The sequence below is a fragment of the Pseudophryne corroboree genome, unplaced genomic scaffold, assembly GCF_028390025.1.
Source record: "Pseudophryne corroboree isolate aPseCor3 unplaced genomic scaffold, aPseCor3.hap2 scaffold_1178, whole genome shotgun sequence".
Lineage (NCBI taxonomy): Eukaryota > Metazoa > Chordata > Amphibia > Anura > Myobatrachidae > Pseudophryne > Pseudophryne corroboree.
In genome coordinates this window covers 120774-140015 of record NW_026967803.1, presented here as the reverse complement: position 1 = coordinate 140015, position 19242 = coordinate 120774, and the positions used below count along the sequence as shown (strand labels likewise).

Sequence of the window (19242 nt, the reverse complement as noted above, 5' to 3'; positions counted from 1 at the left end):
AAAACAAATTAAAATGGTAAAAGTTATTGTACTTTAAGTAAAAATAAAAGAGACAAAATATCAATCCCAGTTTTGGATTACTTTAATTAACAAAAAAAATGCATATAGCAGAGGATAGTTTCAATCTGCCTACCTCTGGGTTATGGGCCCAGCATGCTTCCATTGCAGTACTCTGCTGCACATGTAAGTGCAAGAGATCCTGAAGCACTCACTCATCATGGGAAAGTACCAATGTGTTTCTTCGTTGGTTGATGGAAGAAACATCTTACAAAAACTCTCCAGATTATTGACTTTTTAAAGTTTTTCTAGGAAACGTTTTAGATGAATGCTTATTAGCCTTTGTCAGTATGGACTTTTGCAAAGTGTCTCTGTGGCGCAATCGGTTAGTGTGTTTGGCTATTAACCAAAAGGTTGGTGGTTCAATCCCACCCAGGGACGTAATTAACCTTGTGATCAGATTTTGGTGATATTTAAGTAGACAAGTCAAAATTTCAAACCTCCTCTTATGGTGTAGGGTACATGGCCTTCTCTGATGTAATCAGAGTTAGATTTGATTCAGTGATTTTATAAAAAACAGCTAGGAAGCACAATTTAGCAGTGGGTTGCAGAGAAAAAAAATATGCTGGCAGAAAAATCCAATCGAGTGATTAAACAGCTCTTCATTTTCTGGCTTTATTTTTATGCTAACAAATTTGTTCTCTGAAAAGTGTCCACAAAGCCAAGTCTCTGATTAACACCTTTGTAAGGATGGTTTTTCACCTATTACTAAATTAAACTTGCTTCATTGGAAAGGCAGCAAGATGCATCCTCATTTCAATGTCTACTGAAATAATACAAGTTGACACCAGGAAACATTAACGCCACTGCATCCTTGCTGCTTTCTCATGTGGAAGTCTGTTTAATGTGAAAACAAATGTGTGTGTTTTTTTCAACCTGGAAGCCCAACATCGATTAAGATCGATCTTAAATAGACCCCTGGGTTTTAAGGATAACCATGGTTGAGTCCAATGGTTAATTCACATTGACCGAAGTTCTAATTAAGTCACCTGTGCTCAAGCATGATATCCTTAAAATCTGGATTGCAATGACAGCATTTTGGAACTATGCCTAAGGGTTTAATTTTTACATTTATCCACTGACAATAAATCTACCTACAATATCCCTGTAACTGTTATGATTACAGTATTTCACTAAATAATTTAATTTGCTGAACCTTCTGTAAAAAGAAATATTAAGCTGCTGTAATTCCCAGATGCAGCAAATTTGTTAGCTAGTGGGCAAAACCATGTGCACTGCAGGGATGGGGGGGGGCAGATATAACATTTGCAGAGAGATTTAGGTGGGTTATATTGTTTGTGTGCAGGGTAAATACTGGCTGTTTTGTTTTTACACTGCAATTTAGATTTCAGTTTGAACACACCGCACCAAAATCTAACTCTCTCTGCACATATTATACACCCCCCCCCCCTGCAGTGTACATGGTTTTAGCTAATAAATTTGCTGCTGTGATCAGATCTGAGTTAAGCCCTATGTATTTGGCACTGGCAAAGGGTTAGAGGCCTTGCTGTAGAGCTCACACCTTTCTTATCATGCATTGTAATATTTCCTATGTCCTGATGTTGTGCTCTCTGCTCCATCCAAGTAAACAGCAATGTAGCATGGCTATCAAAGAGCGTGAAGATTGCAGATTTCCTGGGATTAATGCTAAGGAATGCTATTCCAGAGGCTGCTGCTTTAATTCAAGTGTCACTGGGGTTAAATGGTGTTTTTACCTTAAAAACACAGGTAGAGTATATAGTACAGTGGTAAAGTGGGAGCATGTAGTGCTATTGATTACAGATTTGATGGAGCTTAAACATGGATAAGGTCCATGGCTCTAAGAGTTTATCTTGTGTATCCTTTATTCTTAGTCATGGTCAGATAAGATTAGAAAATACCATTTAAGTGGAAATTTCCTGTTAGCTGTTTTTCAGTTTGCTCAACTGTCTGATTAACTGGTCCTAAAAAAAGGACCAAAGGAGCTAAATTGCCCTGTGATCTAGCTAAATTGCCCCAGTTAAAAAAAAAAAAACTAAGCTGCTGTAATTCCTGGATGTTTCCTTACTGAATCGACAGGAAGTGACAAGAAACAATGTAATGTGGAACCGTACAGCAGAAGGGATTGCGGCTACCCCACAATAAGTGCAGCGGAATGTAAGAAGAGGCATATACAGTGTGGTGTGGCTGTAGATGAGCTTAGGGGTTTCTGTTAGAGTTCTTCTACTTCTAACTACTCGTACATAAATGAGTAAGCCGCCGATTTATTAAACCTGGTGAAATGATAATTTGCATGGTGATAAAGTACCAGCCAATCAGCTCCTAATTGCCATGTCACAGGCTGGGTTTGAAAAATGACAGTTAGGAGCTGACTGGCTGGTACTTTATCACCTTGCACTTTATCAGTTCACCAGGCTTAATAGATCTGCCCCAATGTTTCAAAATGGAATGCATCAAGAGAACGGTGTTAGTATTGTAAAAATACACACAGCTCCTGGTATTTCCTTGTGGTCTCCCATCCAAGTACTAAAACCAGGACCAACACTGCTCAGCTTCCATGATCAGGAGAGATTGGGCAAATCCAGTGTGCTGTGGCTGTAGATGAGCTGGTGGTTTCTGTTACAGCTCTTCTACTTCTAACTTCTGGTACATAAAAGAATACATGTAAAAATGAAATGTACCAAGAAAATGGTGTTGGTAGTTTAAAAACACCTAAAGAATCTGATACTACCAAGCAGTCTCCCATCCATGTATAAACAAAGTCCAATACTGCTTTGCTTCAAAAATCAAATGAGATTGGGCATATCCAGTGTGGTGTGGCTTTAGATAAGCTTTGTGGTTTCTGTTAGAGCTCTTCTACTTCTAACTACTGGTACATTAATGAATATGTATAAGGTTGTAGTTTATCCAATATGCCTTTACTACCTTACCTTTCAACCCCCCCTCCCTCCCCTCTTCTCCTTATAGCTTCCTTAGTTCTCTCCTCCTCGTGTGTGCGTTATTTGTTTTCTCATACGTCCTAGAGGATGCTGGGGTCACATTAAGAACCATGGGGTATAGACGGGATCCGCAGGAGACATGGGCACTTTAAGACTTTCAAAGGGTGTGAACTGTCTCCTCCCTCTATGCCCCTCCTCCAGACTCCAGTTTTAGTATTGTGCGCAGTGATACTGGATGCACTACAGGGGAGCTCTACTGAGTTTCTCTGAAAAGACTTGTTAGTTTTTTTTATTTTCAGGGAGGATGCTGGCAACAGTCTCCCTGCTTCGTGGGACTTAGGGGAGAGAAGTATGACCAACTTCTAGTGAGTTCAATGGCTCTGCTTCAGGCTGACAGGACACCATTAGCTCCTGAGGGTGCTGATCGCTGGGTACGCCTAGATGCACACTCCCGCAGCCTGCCGTCACCCCCTTACAGAGCCAGAAGACAGGTGAGTAGCAGAAGAACAGAAGACTTCTTCTTCAGTGACGGCATTCTGAGGTACCGAGCAGCGAGCGGAACGCTGCGCGCCATGCTCCCACACAAACACAGGCACTGCAGGGTGCAGGGCACGGGGGGGGGGGGGGGCACCCTGGGCAGCATAAATTCCTCACAAAAGGCTGGAAAAAGTGGACATTAGTGCCTGGGCACTGTCCTTACCCCGCTAGCGTAATTAATTATTTCTGAGCGGGACAGATACGCGCCATTACAGCGGCGGGGCTTCTTCCTCACCTCACCAGAACATCTTTAGAGCATTACAAGTCTATCACTATAGAGTTTATTATTTCCCAGACTGTGTACTTTTGGCGCTGGATTGTGAGCTGAAAAATCCTCTGTGTCCCTCTGACAGATTTACTGACGGTCTGTCCCCCTTAAGCCGGTGTGTCTGTGGGTACTTGGTATATGTGTGTCAACATGTCGGTGGCTGAATGTTTTTCCCAAGAGGAAACTATATTAGGAATGCAGACATATGATGGTGGCCCTGTTGGCACCACCAATAACTGACTGGGTAAATGTTTCAGTAATATCAGAGTAAGGTTGGATAAATCTGTGTCCCAGACACAGACGTAGAGAATAGATGTGATATTCATGGCTATGTTTCTTTTCCCTCAGGCCCCGCTGGGTCGCAAAAATGTTATTTTGCCCAGTTACTACACACTGATACTGACACGGATACTGATACTTATGTCGACCATAATGTTTCCTGATTAGATCCAATATTGGCAAGGAGCATTCAGTACATGATTGTGGATATTAAGGACATATTAAAATCACTGAAGACCCTGCTGTTCCTGACAAAGGGGTCTATATGTATGTATATATAGATATATAATGAAAGCTGATGTAACGTTCCTCCATCTCTGTTTGAGAAAGTCTGGGCCAGCTCGACAAGATGGTTTCAAATCCCCAAAAGGATTCTGGTTGTTTATTCATTTCCCGCCGCGGACAGAATAAAGTGGGAGTCACCCCCTGTTCTGCACGGGGCCCTGTCACAAATCCAGCGGATCGTATGCAGGAAGCTACATTATTTCTAGTTATGTAACCACGGGTACATTACTTAGACCTGCCATTACATGTGCATGGGTGAGTAGTAGTATTCAAGAATTGGTCGAATACCTTGTCATCCGATATAGATACCCTGGAGAGATGGGATACTCCTTACGTTGTATCATATCAAGGACACTGCAGCATACTTACGTGAGACTGCAAGGGATATAGGACTCTTGAGTTCACGGGCCAATTTCATGGCAGTGTCGGATAGGAGGGCATTGTGGATTCACCAAGAGAATGCTGATGCTGACTCCAAGAAGAAAGGGAGTCTCTTCCCTATGAAGGTGAAGCCTTGTTTGGTGACTGCCTAGTTAATTTGATCTCGGCAGCTCCCGCAGGTAATTCAACCTTCTTGCCCTATGTTCCCTCCCAACGGATGAAGACGCATCATTATCTGATGCAGTCATTTCGGCCCAATAGATATGCAAGAAGTTAAGATTCCCCTTTCTTTGCAGGTAGAGGAAGGAGAAGAGAGAAGAGGTCTGCATCCTCTTCAAGATCGCAGGAGCAGAGATCATCCTCTGCTTCTGCCAAATCCACTGCATGACGCTGGGGCTCTCTTGCAGGAGCCCGCACCAGTGGGGGCACGTCTAAAACTCTTCAGTCAGTTCTGGATTCATTCGGACATGGACTCGTGTGTTTTACAAATAGTGTCCCAAGGGTACAAACTGGGGTTTCAAGATGTTCCCCCTCACCGATTGTTCAAACATTAAGTTACTGTGCTATTCCTGGGTTATATAGCACTGGGGTATGTGCTGGCATACTCTCTCTCTGTCTCTCCAAAGGGCCTTGTGGGGGAAATGTCTTCAGTAAAAGTATTCCCTGTGTGTGTGGTGTGTCGGTGTGTCTCCACTGGGTACAGTATCAAACTGAGGTCTGGAGGAGGGGCATAGAGGGAGGAGCCAGTGCACACCCAGAACTAAAGTCTTTCTTAAAGTGCCCATGTCTCCTGCGGAGCCCGTCTATCCCCATGGTCCTTACGGAGTCCCCAGCATCCTCTAGGACGTTAGAGAAAATAGGATTTTAATACCTACCGGTAAATCCTTTTCTCTTAGTCCGTAGAGGATGCTGGGCACCCGTCCCAGTGCGTACTGTGTCTGCAGTTATTAAATGGCCCTTAACTCCAGAACATTTATGTGGAGATGAAAACATCCAAGGAAGACTTGACCATCTTCCTTGGATGTTTTCCCCCTGTGTGACTGCTCTCCAGCCTCGGAGGGTTGCATCCGTGGTCCCTAGGATCCCGTCCTGGATCCCGAACTATCGCCCCTCTAGGTGGTGAGAACTGTGCAGCCACCAATGGAGTGAGAGTCTGGTCTTGGAAGACAGGATTATCCTCCGGTGCATGTGTAGGTGGGATCCGGACCACTTGTCCAACAGGTCCCACTGGAACACTCTGGCATGGAACCTGCCAAACTGAATGGCCTCGTAGGCCGCAACCATCTTCCCCAGCAACTGAATGCATTGATGGATTAACACTCTTGCTGGTTTCAGAATTTGTTTGACCAGACTCTGGATCTCCAGAGCCTTTCCACTAGAAGAAAACCTCTTCTGTGTCCAGTATCACTCCCAAAAACAACAACCGCGTCATTGGGACCTACTGCGATTTTGGCAAGTTTAGGAGCCAACCATGTTGTTGAAGAACTGTCAGGGAGAGTAGATGTTTTGCACCAACTGGTCCCTGGATCTCGCCTTTATCAGGAGATCATCCTAGTACGGGATAATTGTGACTCCTTGCTTGCGAAGGAGGACCATCATTTCCGCCATCACCCTGGTGAAAATCCTCGGAGCCGTGGACAGACCAAACGGCAACGTCTGAAATTGGTAATGACAATCCTGAATTGCAAACCTCAGGTAGCTTGATGCAGTGGCTAAATGGGAACATATAAGTAGGCATCCTTTATGTCTACCAAAACCATGAAATCTCCTTTATCCCCCGGACTGGAGATCACTACCCTGAGAGATTCCATCTTGAAATTGAATTTCTTTAGGTAGAAATTAAGGGATTTCAGATTTAAGATTGGTCTGACTGAGCCGTCCGGCTTCTGGACCACGAAGAGGCTTGAATAAAAACCTTCTCCCTGCTGACTAAGGCTGATTTGAACAATCGGTGAGGGGGAACGTCTTGAAACCCCAGTTTGTACCCTTGGGACACTATTTGTAAAACCCACGAGTCCAGGTCCGAATGAATCTAGAACTGACTGAAGAGTTTTAGACGTGCCCCCCACTGGTGCGGGCTCCTGCAAGAGAGCCCCAGCGTCATGCAGTGGATTTGGCAGAAGCAGAGGACGATCTCTGCTCCTGCGATCTTGAAGAGGCTACAGACCTCTTCCCTCTTTTCCTTCCTCTACCTGCAAAGAAAGGGGAATCTTAACTTCTTGCATATCTATTGGGCCGAAATGACTGCGTCAGATAATGATGCGTCTTCATCCGTTGAGAGGGAACATAGGGCAAGAAGGATGACTTACCTGCGGGAGCTGCCGAGATCAAATTAACTAGGCCGTCGCCAAACAAGGCTTCACCTTCATAGGGAAGAGACTCCCTTTCTTCTTGGAGTCAGCATCAGCATTCCCTTGGTGAATCCACAATGCCCTCCTATCCGAGACTGCCATGAAATTGGCCCGTGAGCACTTGTGCCCGGTGTAGGATTTTTAAATATGTGTAGTTTACTGTATGCAAGGGTTTAAAACCTTTTAGGAACTGAGATCTAAGGTGTATTACATGTAGTTTAAAAAAAACAAAAAAGGTTTATTTTATGGCAGTAGTTTCCAAACTGGGGTTCTTGCACTGGTAGCATAGTTTGGTGGTCCAGGACCAATTAAAATTATTTATACTTTATTAAATTGGCAAAACCATTCCCTCACAACATAACTGAACCTGAGGATGACATGCTATAAACACAATTTACTTAATTTTATATTTTTTTCTGAATTTCTCAATAAAAAAAACTTTGGCCTAGGGGTGCCGTGAAACAAATTTTGATACTCTAGGGCAGGGGTGTCAAACCCATGGGCCGCATGCCGCCCCCAATGCATCCTTTTGTGGCCCACAGGCCGGGGTCCGGCAGGGGTCCTTTTGTGGCCCGATCACCTTGCTTAGAGCGAGGGCAGGAGAGTGCAGCCAGAGTCTTTGCTTTCTATGTGCGGCACCATCTTCCCGAAGAGATCACCGGGAAGATAGTGCCTCTTCCACTGGCTACAGCACAGGTATACTGGGGTGGGGTAGCAAACTGGGGGCCCCAATGGGCCCCTCCAGCAGTCCCTCTACCAAAACACGTCTTTTGGTGGTTTTGCGGTGTTGTTATAACTACATGGTGACGATACTGTAGCACAGAGATTTTCAACCATTTACAACTCACGTCACACAGAACAAGATTTAAATATTGACAAGGCACACTGAAATATAATGGTGATGCATGGTGCAGTATCGTGTCCTAGGATGTCATGTCGCAGCTTCTCCATAGGTAACGCCTGAACAGGCCCGGTGACAGGGGGGACAAAGGGGACACTTGTTCAGGGCTCCAAGTATTAAGAACAGAAATAATGGGGCCACAGTGCCAATATTGCTTTTTAAAGTGTATCCACCAACTGCTCAATTTAAGCAGGAAAACAATTAACAGGCCAACTAAACCCTCCCCCCTCCTTTTACCCCATCACTTTGTCCAGTCCCTGTGGTCCATACTGTATTGCCATTATTATGCATGTTGCTGTGCTGGCCCTTTTCTGAATGTCCCTGCCACCGCCACCGAAGAGCTGGATAGCCCAGTATGAAAACCACCTGCCGGCCTCACTGACGGTCCGAGTCAAAGGCTCCATTTTTTTTAAAGATCCCTCTGCCAAGTTAAGGGGGGTTGAGGGGGCCCCAGAGATATCAGTGCACTGGGCCCCGAGATTTCTGTTGCTGGCCCTGACCCTCAGGGGCGTATCTACCCCTTGGCCAGGATGGCACTTGCCAGGGGCACCATCCAGCTGTGCCAACCGTGGCTAAGGGATAGAGTTCTGCAGTCTCGAAAGGGCGCTATGGCAATCAGCGTGGGACTGACCAATTAGACGGTGAGGGAAGGATACTGAAATTGTCCCAACCCTGTTACAGTTTGAAACGCCCCTCAACTGCTGTCCACTGCTTCACTCCTAGCTCTGCCCCTTTGAAATTATTAATCCCTACCCCCCGGTAGGCGGAGTTCTCCAGGCCCATACTCAGGAGTCACCACTGCTGTACATTATGTGCCGGTTGTAGAGGCAGAGCGGGGAACATCAGAGAACGCCACAAATTACACAGTGGGCAAGGAGATGGCTGGAGACAGCTGCACAGCCATGCCTTGCAAGTTCGAGAGAGCTGTTGAATTTCAGCACTTTAAGTCAGAGCCTGCCCCCTGCTGCCCAAGCAGTCCGTGACAGTTAGTGTCAAGGAGGGGGGGATTTGTGCATGTGTGCTATCAGTGTGTGTGTGTGGGGGGGTGGAGGATGTGTGTGACTGTGAGGGAGCTGTCAGTGTCAGTGGGGAGAGGAGCAGGAGGGAGTTGTCAGTGTGTGGAAGTGATGAGAGTTGTCAGTACTGGGGAAATGTGTGTGTGTGTGTACTAGATTTAGGAGTGTGTGTTTGTGAGAGGTTTCAGTTGGGGAATTAGAGTTCATACTAGAGATGAGCGCCTGAAATTTTTCGGGTTTTGGTTTTTGGGTTCGGTTCCGCGGCCGTGTTTTGGGTTCGACCGCGTTTTGGCAAAACCTCACCGAATTTTTTTTGTCGGATTCGGGTGTGTTTTGGATTCGGGTGTTTTTTTCCAAAAACACTAAAAAACAGCTTAAATCATAGAATTTGGGGGTCATTTTGATCCCAAAGTATTATTAACCTCAAAAACCATAATTTACACTCATTTTCAGTCTATTCTGAATACCTCACACCTCACAATATTATTTTTAGTCCTTAAATTTGCACCGAGGTCGCTGTGTGAGTAAGATAAGCGACCCTAGTGGCCGACACAAACACCGGGCCCATCTAGGAGTGGCACTGCAGTGTCACGCAGGATGTCCCTTCCAAAAAACCCTCCCCAAACAGCACATGACGCAAAGAAAAAAAGAGGCGCAATGAGGTAGCTGTGTGAGTAAGATTAGCGACCCTAGTGGCCGACACAAACACCGGGCCCATCTAGGAGTGGCACTGCAGTGTCACGCAGGATGGCCCTTCCAAAAAACCCTCCCCAAACAGCACATGACGCAAAGAAAAAAAGAGGCGCAATGAGGTAGCTGTGTGAGTAAGATTAGCGACCCTAGTGGCCGACACAAACACCGGGCCCATCTAGGAGTGGCACTGCAGTGTCACGCAGGATGGCCCTTCCAAAAAACCCTCCCCAAACAGCACATGACGCAAAGAAAAAAAGAGGCGCAATGAGGTAGCTGACTGTGTGAGTAAGATTAGCGACCCTAGTGGCCGACACAAACACCGGGCCCATCTAGGAGTGGCACTGCAGTGTCACGCAGGATGTCCCTTCCAAAAAACCCTCCCCAAATAGCACATGACGCAAAGAAAAAAAGAGGCGCAATGAGGTAGCTGTGTGAGTAAGATTAGCGACCCTAGTGGCCGACACAAACACCGGGCCCATCTAGGAGTGGCACTGCAGTGTCACGCAGGATGTCCCTTCCAAAAAACCCTCCCCAAACAGCACATGATGCAAAGAAAAAAAGAGGCGCAATGAGGTAGCTGTGTGAGTAAGATTAGCGACCCTAGTGGCCGACACAAACACCGGGCCCATCTAGGAGTGGCACTGCAGTGTCACGCAGGATGTCCCTTCCAAAAAACCCTCCCCAAACAGCACATGACGCAAAGAAAAAAAGAGGCGCAATGAGGTAGCTGACTGTGTGAGTAAGATTAGCGACCCTAGTGGCCGACACAAACACCGGGCCCATCTAGGAGTGGCACTGCAGTGTCACGCAGGATGTCCCTTCCAAAAAACCCTCCCCAATCAGCACATGATGCAAAGAAAAAGAAAAGAAAAAAGAGGTGCAAGATGGAATTGTCCTTGGGCCCTCCCACCCACCCTTATGTTGTATAAACAAAACAGGACATGCACACTTTAACCAACCCATCATTTCAGTGACAGGGTCTGCCACACGACTGTGACTGATATGACGGGTTGGTTTGGACCCCCCCCAAAAAAGAAGCAATTAATCTCTCCTTGCACAAACTGGCTCTACAGAGGCAAGATGTCCACCTCATCTTCACCCTCCGATATATCACCGTGTACATCCCCCTCCTCACAGATTATCAATTCGTCCCCACTGGAATCCACCATCTCAGCTCCCTGTGTACTTTGTGGAGGCAATTGCTGCTGGTCAATGTCTCCGCGGAGGAATTGATTATAATTCATTTTAATGAACATCATCTTCTCCACATTTTCTGGATGTAACCTCGTACGCCGATTGCTGACAAGGTGAGCGGCGGCACTAAACACTCTTTCGGAGTACACACTTGTGGGAGGGCAACTTAGGTAGAATAAAGCCAGTTTGTGCAAGGGCCTCCAAATTGCCTCTTTTTCCTGCCAGTATAAGTACGGACTGTGTGACGTGCCTACTTGGATGCGGTCACTCATATAATCCTCCACCATTCTATCAATGTTGAGAGAATCATATGCAGTGACAGTAGACGACATGTCCGTAATCGTTGTCAGGTCCTTCAGTCCGGACCAGATGTCAGCATCAGCAGTCGCTCCAGACTGCCCTGCATCACCGCCAGCGGGTGGGCTCGGAATTCTGAGCCTTTTCCTCGCACCCCCAGTTGCGGGAGAATGTGAAGGAGGAGATGTTGACAGGTCGCGTTCCGCTTGACTTGACAATTTTGTCACCAGCAGGTCTTTCAACCCCAGCAGACCTGTGTCTGCCGGAAAGAGAGATCCAAGGTAGGCTTTAAATCTAGGATCGAGCACGGTGGCCAAAATGTAGTGCTCTGATTTCAACAAATTGACCACCCGTGAATCCTTGTTAAGCGAATTAAGGGCTGCATCCACAAGTCCCACATGCCTAGCGGAATCGCTCCGTGTTAGCTCCTCCTTCAATGCCTCCAGCTTCTTCTGCAAAAGCCTGATGAGGGGAATGACCTGACTCAGGCTGGCAGTGTCTGAACTGACTTCACGTGTGGCAAGTTCAAAGGGCATCAGAACCTTGCACAACGTTGAAATCATTCTCCACTGCACTTGAGACAGGTGCATTCCACCTACTATATCGTGCTCAATTGTATAGGCTTGAATGGCCTTTTGCTGCTCCTCCAACCTCTGAAGCATATAGAGGGTTGAATTCCACCTCGTTACCACTTCTTGCTTCAGATGATGGCAGGGCAGGTTCAGTAGTTTTTGGTGGTGCTCCAGTTTTCTGTACGTGGTGCCTGTACGCCGAAAGTGTCCCGCAATTCTTCTGGCCACCGACAGCATCTCTTGCACGCCCCTGTCGTTTTTAAAAAAATTCTGCACCACCAAATTCAAGGTATGTGCAAAACATGGGACGTGCTGGAATTGGCCCAGATTTAATGCACACACAATATTGCTGGCGTTGTCCGATGCCACAAATCCACAGGAGAGTCCAATTGGGGTAAGCCATTCCGCGATGATCTTCCTCAGTTGCCGTAAGAGGTTTTCAGCTGTGTGCGTATTCTGGAAAGCGGTGATACAAAGCGTAGCCTGCCTAGGAAAGAGTTGGCGTTTGCGAGATGCTGCTACTGGTGCCGCCGCTGCTGTTCTTGCGGCGGGAGTCCATACATCTACCCAGTGGGCTGTCACAGTCATATAGTCCTGACCCTGCCCTGCTCCACTTGTCCACATGTCCGTGGTTAAGTGGACATTGGGTACAGCTGCATTTTTTAGGACACTGGTGACTCTTTTTCTGAGGTCTGTGTACATTTTCGGTATCGCCTGCCTAGAGAAATGGAACCTAGATGGTATTTGGTACCGGGGACACAGTACCTCCAACAAGTCTCTAGTTGGCTCTGCAGTAATGATGGATACCGGAACCACGTTTCTCACCACCCAGGATGCCAAGGCCTCAGTTATCCGCTTTGCAGTAGGATGACTGCTGTGATATTTCATCTTCCTCGCAAAGGACTGTTGAACAGTCAATTGCTTACTGGAAGTAGTACAAGTGGGCTTACGACTTCCCCTCTGGGATGACCATCGACTCCCAGCGGCAACAACAGCAGCGCCAGCAGCAGTAGGCGTTACACGCAAGGATGCATCGGAGGAATCCCAGGCAGGAGAGGACTCGTCAGAATTGCCAGTGACATGGCCTGCAGGACTATTGGCATTCCTGGGGAAGGAGGAAATTGACACTGAGGGAGTTGGTGGGGTGGTTTGCGTGAGCTTGGTTACAAGAGGAAGGGATTTACTGGTCAGTGGACTGCTTCCGCTGTCACCCAAAGTTTTTGAACTTGTCACTGACTTATTATGAATGCGCTGCAGGTGACGTATAAGGGAGGATGTTCCGAGGTGGTTAACGTCCTTACCCCTACTTATTACAGCTTGACAAAGGGAACACACGGCTTGACACCTGTTGTCCGCATTTCTGGTGAAATACCTCCACACCGAACTGACCGAAGAGCTGATTTTTTTGGTATTTTCACCTGGCATGTCAACGGCCATATTCCTCCCACGGACAACAGGTGTCTCCCCGGGTGCCTGACTTAAACAAACCACCTCACCATCAGAATCCTCCTGGTCAATTTCCTCCCCAGCGCCAGCAACACCCATATCCTCCTCATCCTGGTGTACTTCAACACTGACATCTTCAATCTGACTATCAGGAACTGGACTGCGGGTGCTCCTTCCAGCACTTGCAGGGGGCGTGCAAATGGTGGAAGGCGCATGCTCTTCACGTCCAGTGTTGGGAAGGTCAGGCATCGCAACCGACACAATTGGACTCTCCTTGTGGATTTGGGATTTCGAAGAATGCACAGTTCTTTGCTGTGCTGCTTTTGCCAGCTTGAGTCTTTTCATTTTTCTAGCGAGAGGCTGAGTGCTTCCATCCTCATGTGAAGCTGAACCACTAGCCATGAACATAGGCCAGGGCCTCAGCCGTTCCTTGCCACTCCGTGTGGTAAATGGCATATTGGCAAGTTTACGCTTCTCCTCCGACAATTTTATTTTAGGTTTTGGAGTCCTTTTTTTACTGATATTTGGTGTTTTGGATTTGACATGCTCTGTACTATGACATTGGGCATCGGCCTTGGCAGACGACGTTGCTGGCATTTCATCGTCTCGGCCATGACTAGTGGCAGCAGCTTCAGCACGAGGTGGAAGTGGATCTTGATCTTTCCCTAATTTTGGAACCTCAACATTTTTGTTCTCCATATTTTAATAGGCACAACTAAAAGGCACCTCAGGTAAACAATGGAGATGGATGGATTGGATACTAGTATACAATTATGGACGGGCTGCCGAGTGCCGACACAGAGGTAGCCACAGCCGTGAACTACCGCACTGTACTGTGTCTGCTGCTAATATATAGACTGGTTGATAAAGAGATAGTATACTCGTAACTAGTATGTATGTATAAAGAAAGAAAAAAAAACCACGGTTAGGTGGTATATACAATTATGGACGGGCTGCCGAGTGCCGACACAGAGGTAGCCACAGCCGTGAACTACCGCACTGTACTGTGTCTGCTGCTAATATAGACTGGTTGATAAAGAGATAGTATACTCGTAACTAGTATGTATGTATAAAGAAAGAAAAAAAAACCACGGTTAGGTGGTATATACAATTATGGACGGGCTGCCGAGTGCCGACACAGAGGTAGCCACAGCCGTGAACTACCGCACTGTACTGTGTCTGCTGCTAATATAGACTGGTTGATAAAGAGATAGTATACTACTAATATTATATACTGGTGGTCAGGTCACTGGTCACTAGTCACACTGGCAGTGGCACTCCTGCAGCAAAAGTGTGCACTGTTTAATTTTAATATAATATTATGTACTCCTGGCTCCTGCTATAACCTATAACTGGCACTGCAGTAGTGCTCCCCAGTCTCCCCCACAATTATAAGCTGTGTGAGCTGAGCAGTCAGACAGATATATAATATATATAGATGATGCAGCACACTGGCCTGAGCCTGAGCAGTGCACACAGATATGGTATGTGACTGACTGAGTCACTGTGTGTATCGCTTTTTTCAGGCAGAGAACGGATATATTAAATAAACTGCACTGTGTGTCTGGTGGTCACTCACTATATAATATATTATGTACTCCTGGCTCCTGCTATAACCTATAACTGGCACTGCAGTAGTGCTCCCCAGTCTCCCCCACAATTATAAGCTGTGTGAGCTGAGCAGTCAGACAGATATATATAATATTATATATAGATAATAGATGATGCAGCACACTGGCCTGAGCCTGAGCAGTGCACACAGATATGGTATGTGACTGAGTCACTGTGTGCTGTGTATCGCTTTTTTCAGGCAGAGAACGGATTATATTATGTACTCCTGGCTCCTGCTATAACCTATAACTGGCACTGCAGTAGTGCTCCCCAGTCTCCCCCACAATTATAAGCTGTGTGAGCTGAGCAGTCAGACAGATATATATAATATTATATATAGATAATAGATGATGCAGCACACTGGCCTGAGCCTGAGCAGTGCACACAGATATGGTATGTGACTGAGTCACTGTGTGCTGTGTATCGCTTTTTTCAGGCAGAGAACGGATTATAAATAAAAGTGGTGGTCACTGGTCACTATCAGCAAAACTCTGCACTGTACACTACTGAGTACCCCTAATGCTCCCCAAAATTAGTAAATCAAGTGTCTCTCTAATCTATTCTAATTCTAAACGGAGAGGACGCCAGCCACGTCCTCTCCCTATCAATCTCAATGCACGTGTGAAAATGGCGGCGACGCGCGGCTCCTTATATAGAATCCGAGTCTCGCGATAGAATCCGAGCCTCGCGAGAATCCGACAGCGTCATGATGACGTTCGGGCGCGCTCGGGTTAACCGAGCAAGGCGGGAAGATCCGAGTCGCTCGGACCCGTGAAAAAAAACATGAAGTTCTGGCGGGTTCGGATTCAGAGAAACCGAACCCGCTCATCTCTAGTTCATACAGTAATTAAATGTTTTCATATTGAGAACTACATCTCCCAGCATATACAGTGTGCTGGGGATGCATTGCTAACAAGCTTTATTTAAAAGTTTAAAAAACATTGCTTTTATGACTGCAATGGTTAAAAAGGGAGAGCTATAAATCAATTCATCAGTGAATGATCGTAGTTTGAGCTGTTACATTTTACTGAACCACCTATCCCTCCACACTCACTACCTGTCCTCAGGATACATTTACCATCCCGGCAGACGGTATACCGGCGGTCATTTGACCGATGTTGGAATCCTGACACCACTTGGGAGACTGGTGCCGGCACACAGACAGCCAACATCCCGAAGGCGAGTATTGGAGGGAGGGTTAGGACCGGGGGAGCGGGTGTTAGGGAAGGCACTAGGAGGGGGGGGTTAGTCCTAGCTGCCACCCCCTGAGGGTTAGCCCTATCCGCCACCCCCCCAGAGGGTTAGGATTAGGTATCATGTGACTGCTGGAATCCCGAGCGCCGGATGCCATACCCAACCCCCTTTACTTTTTCAGGCATTTCTATCTCTCCTCTCTCTATGGTGTTCCGATTGCCCACTTTCCCTTGTGCTTTTCTCTCTCTCTCCTTTGTTTAGAGCATCAGTTTCTGTAGTCCACTTTATCCTTATTTTTTCCAGTGTTTCACTATCTCTCTGATGTAATGAGGATGTATGGTCTAGAGGGATCAGTAATGCATTGTACTGTATAGAGGCGTCAGGGATGTAGCGTAGGGTATAGAGGCGTCAGGGATGTAGCGTAGGTTATAGAGGCATCAGGAATGTAGCGTAGGGAATAGAGGCATCAGGGATGTAGCGTAGGGTATAGAGGCGTCAGGGATGTAGCATAGGGAATAGAGGCGTCAGGGATGTAGCGTAGGGAATAGAGGCATCAGGGATTTAGCTTAGGGAATATAGGCATCAGGGATGTACTAGCAGGTATATAGAGGTCAGTGTACTGTATAGAGGGGTCAGTAATGCAGTGATGGTTATAGAAAGGTCAGTGATGTAGTGTAGGGTATAGAGGGGTCAGTTATGTAGTGTGGGGTAAAGAGGGGTCAGTAAAGATACTAAGCTGAAGTACTTAGAACACTTCTTGAATTAAGACACAACCTGCAAGAAAAAGTATGCAATATGGGTGAAAAGGCAAATGTCAGAGGTCTGATACAAGTAACCAGCTCCACACCTTGCACCACATAGCGTTATGTTAAACTGGGATATGTTCTTTTTTGGTGTGTGTGTATGTGTGTGGGGGGGGGGGTGCCAAAGGAAATTTTTGCCATTGGCTCCTTTGGTCTAGAACCAGCCCTGATCACAAAATATTTTTGTCTAAGCAGACTGGACATTGATCAGCGTTGGCTCATTCTCAGCCCCCCGCCCAGCCTCTGCTGCCAACAGACTGCTATTAGCTAGTTAACCTTCTGCCTTCCCTATCTATGACACAGACTGCTGCTAATGCTACCAGACTGTTCCCAGTGGCTTCACACCAACAGTGAATCCCAGCCGATGATGTAGGGCAGCGTGTGGGGGAGGGGGTCAGTTGCTGTGGCTCCAACATGGTAACCGCCAATGGACTGCAATGCTTTATCGAAAGGGGGGGCGCCAGTCCCTTACTTTGCCAGGGGCGCTTGGACCCCTAGCTACACCTCTGTTGACCCTAACCGATACCCCTAAACTAACCATAATTCCTGCAGTAAAAAATCCATGTTTCTATGTATATAGGGGGTCATTCCGAGTTGATCGCATGCTGCCGTTGTTCGCTGCGTAGCAATCAGTTGAAAAAAAATGGCTAATCTGTGCATGCGCATGCTCCGTAATGTGCATGCGCATCGTACGGGTACAAAGTCCATTGTGGTTTTGCACTAGTTCTAGCGATTATTCCAATCACAGAACAGGCCACAAGGAGATTGACAGAAAGAGGGCGTTTCTGGGTGGCAACTGACCGTTTTCAGGGAGTGCTTGGAAAAATGCTGGCGTGGCAGAAGAAATGCAGACGTGGCTGGGCATTCGCTGGATGGGTGTGTGACATCAAAAGCCGTCCCTCGGTTGTTAGAATCAACGCACACGAAGTGTAACTACAGTGCTGGTCTTATTTTGAAACGATTTTGCAGGCGCTCTGCTGCTCAAGTGTTCGCACTTCTCCAAAGTGAATATACACTCTCCAGTGGGCAGCGACAATGCGTTTGCATGGCTGCTAAAAACTGCTAGCGAGCAATCAACTCAGAATGACCCCCATAGTGTATTGCAAGAAAATATCTGTAAATCCAATGGTACCGTAAGTGCGGTATATACTCGCACTTCTTTGCGGGGTGAGAACATCTCCCCTAAGTGAAGTCAGCCCTATGAATAGAGTTTGTGTGATCCCTGTGCAGCAGTCACAGAAAGGGTTCATCTCTGCAGTTTGTCACTCAAATTACATTGCTGCATTTTTTTCTAGAAGTGGATCTGAGAGCTGTTACCCGCAGACCAGCTACAATAATTATCCTGGGTACTCACTAGACCAGTGGTTCTCAAACTGCACCCTGGGGTGCCTCAGGACACTTGCAGGGGTGCCTTGGATTGGTGGTCCAGGACCAATTCAAAATATTTATAGTTAGTGTTATAGGCAAAACCAGTGCTGTTGGCTGGCAATCATAACATATGTGCACAAGCAGAAGCAAATCCTGTCCCCTACCAAAGGGCCAGTGCTAGGGTGTTTGGCGCCTCCCTGCAAACTATTAATTTGGGCCCTCTCTCCAATACTTAATAAAGGGACAGTGCGCTCCTTAAAAAAAGAAGGTGTGGTATCACAAGGAAGGGGCATGGCCACACAATAGCACCCCGAATCAAAATACGCCACACAGTAGCACTATCTTATTGTCATTACACCGCATGTAATAATAATAATAATAATACCCACAGTCGCAGTGCCCTTTATACACATAACCACCATATCAGTGCAGCTTACACACATAATGCCAACAGTAGCAGTGCCCCTTCTACACATGCCCACGGTGGCAATCCTTTACATGGCAAATATCAACCTGGTTTTGCCATGTAAAGGATTGCCACTTTAAAAACAAACAATCAAACAAAAAAAAAAAAAAAACAACAGGAAAAAACATAAAATCTCTCACTTTCTGATTCTCACACCCTATTACATTCCTCTCTATATATTTAAATGTTTCTATTACTGTATGTTCCCTCTTCCCTTCTCCAAACTATACACATCAACATTTTTTAGTATTTCCAGGTAAGTTTTGTGATGTAGGCCATGCACAATTTTAGTTGCCCTAATGTATTTACAGCCTTCTGGAGATATGGCTTCTGGAACTGAACACAGGATTCTAAATGTGGCTGTACCAAGGACCTATACAGTGGCATTACAGGTTGAGTATCCCTTATCCAAAATGCTTGGGACCAGAGGAATTTTGGATATCGGATTTTTCTGTATTTTGGAATAATTGCATACCATAACGAGATATTATGGTGATGGGACCTAAATCTAAGCACAGAAGGCATTTATGTTTCATATACACCTTATACACACAGCCTGAAGGTCATTTTAGCCAATATTTTTTATAACTTTGTGCATTAAACAA

General features: G+C 46.3%; 1 non-coding gene across 1 annotated transcript; it reads left to right on the top strand.

The window, feature by feature from the left end:
• Nucleotides 1–364: 364 nt before the first annotated feature.
• Nucleotides 365–438, top strand: TRNAN-AUU (transfer RNA asparagine (anticodon AUU)). The gene has a single exon. It is a non-coding gene; the product is annotated as a tRNA-Asn (tRNA).
• Nucleotides 439–19242: the final 18804 nt, after the last annotated feature.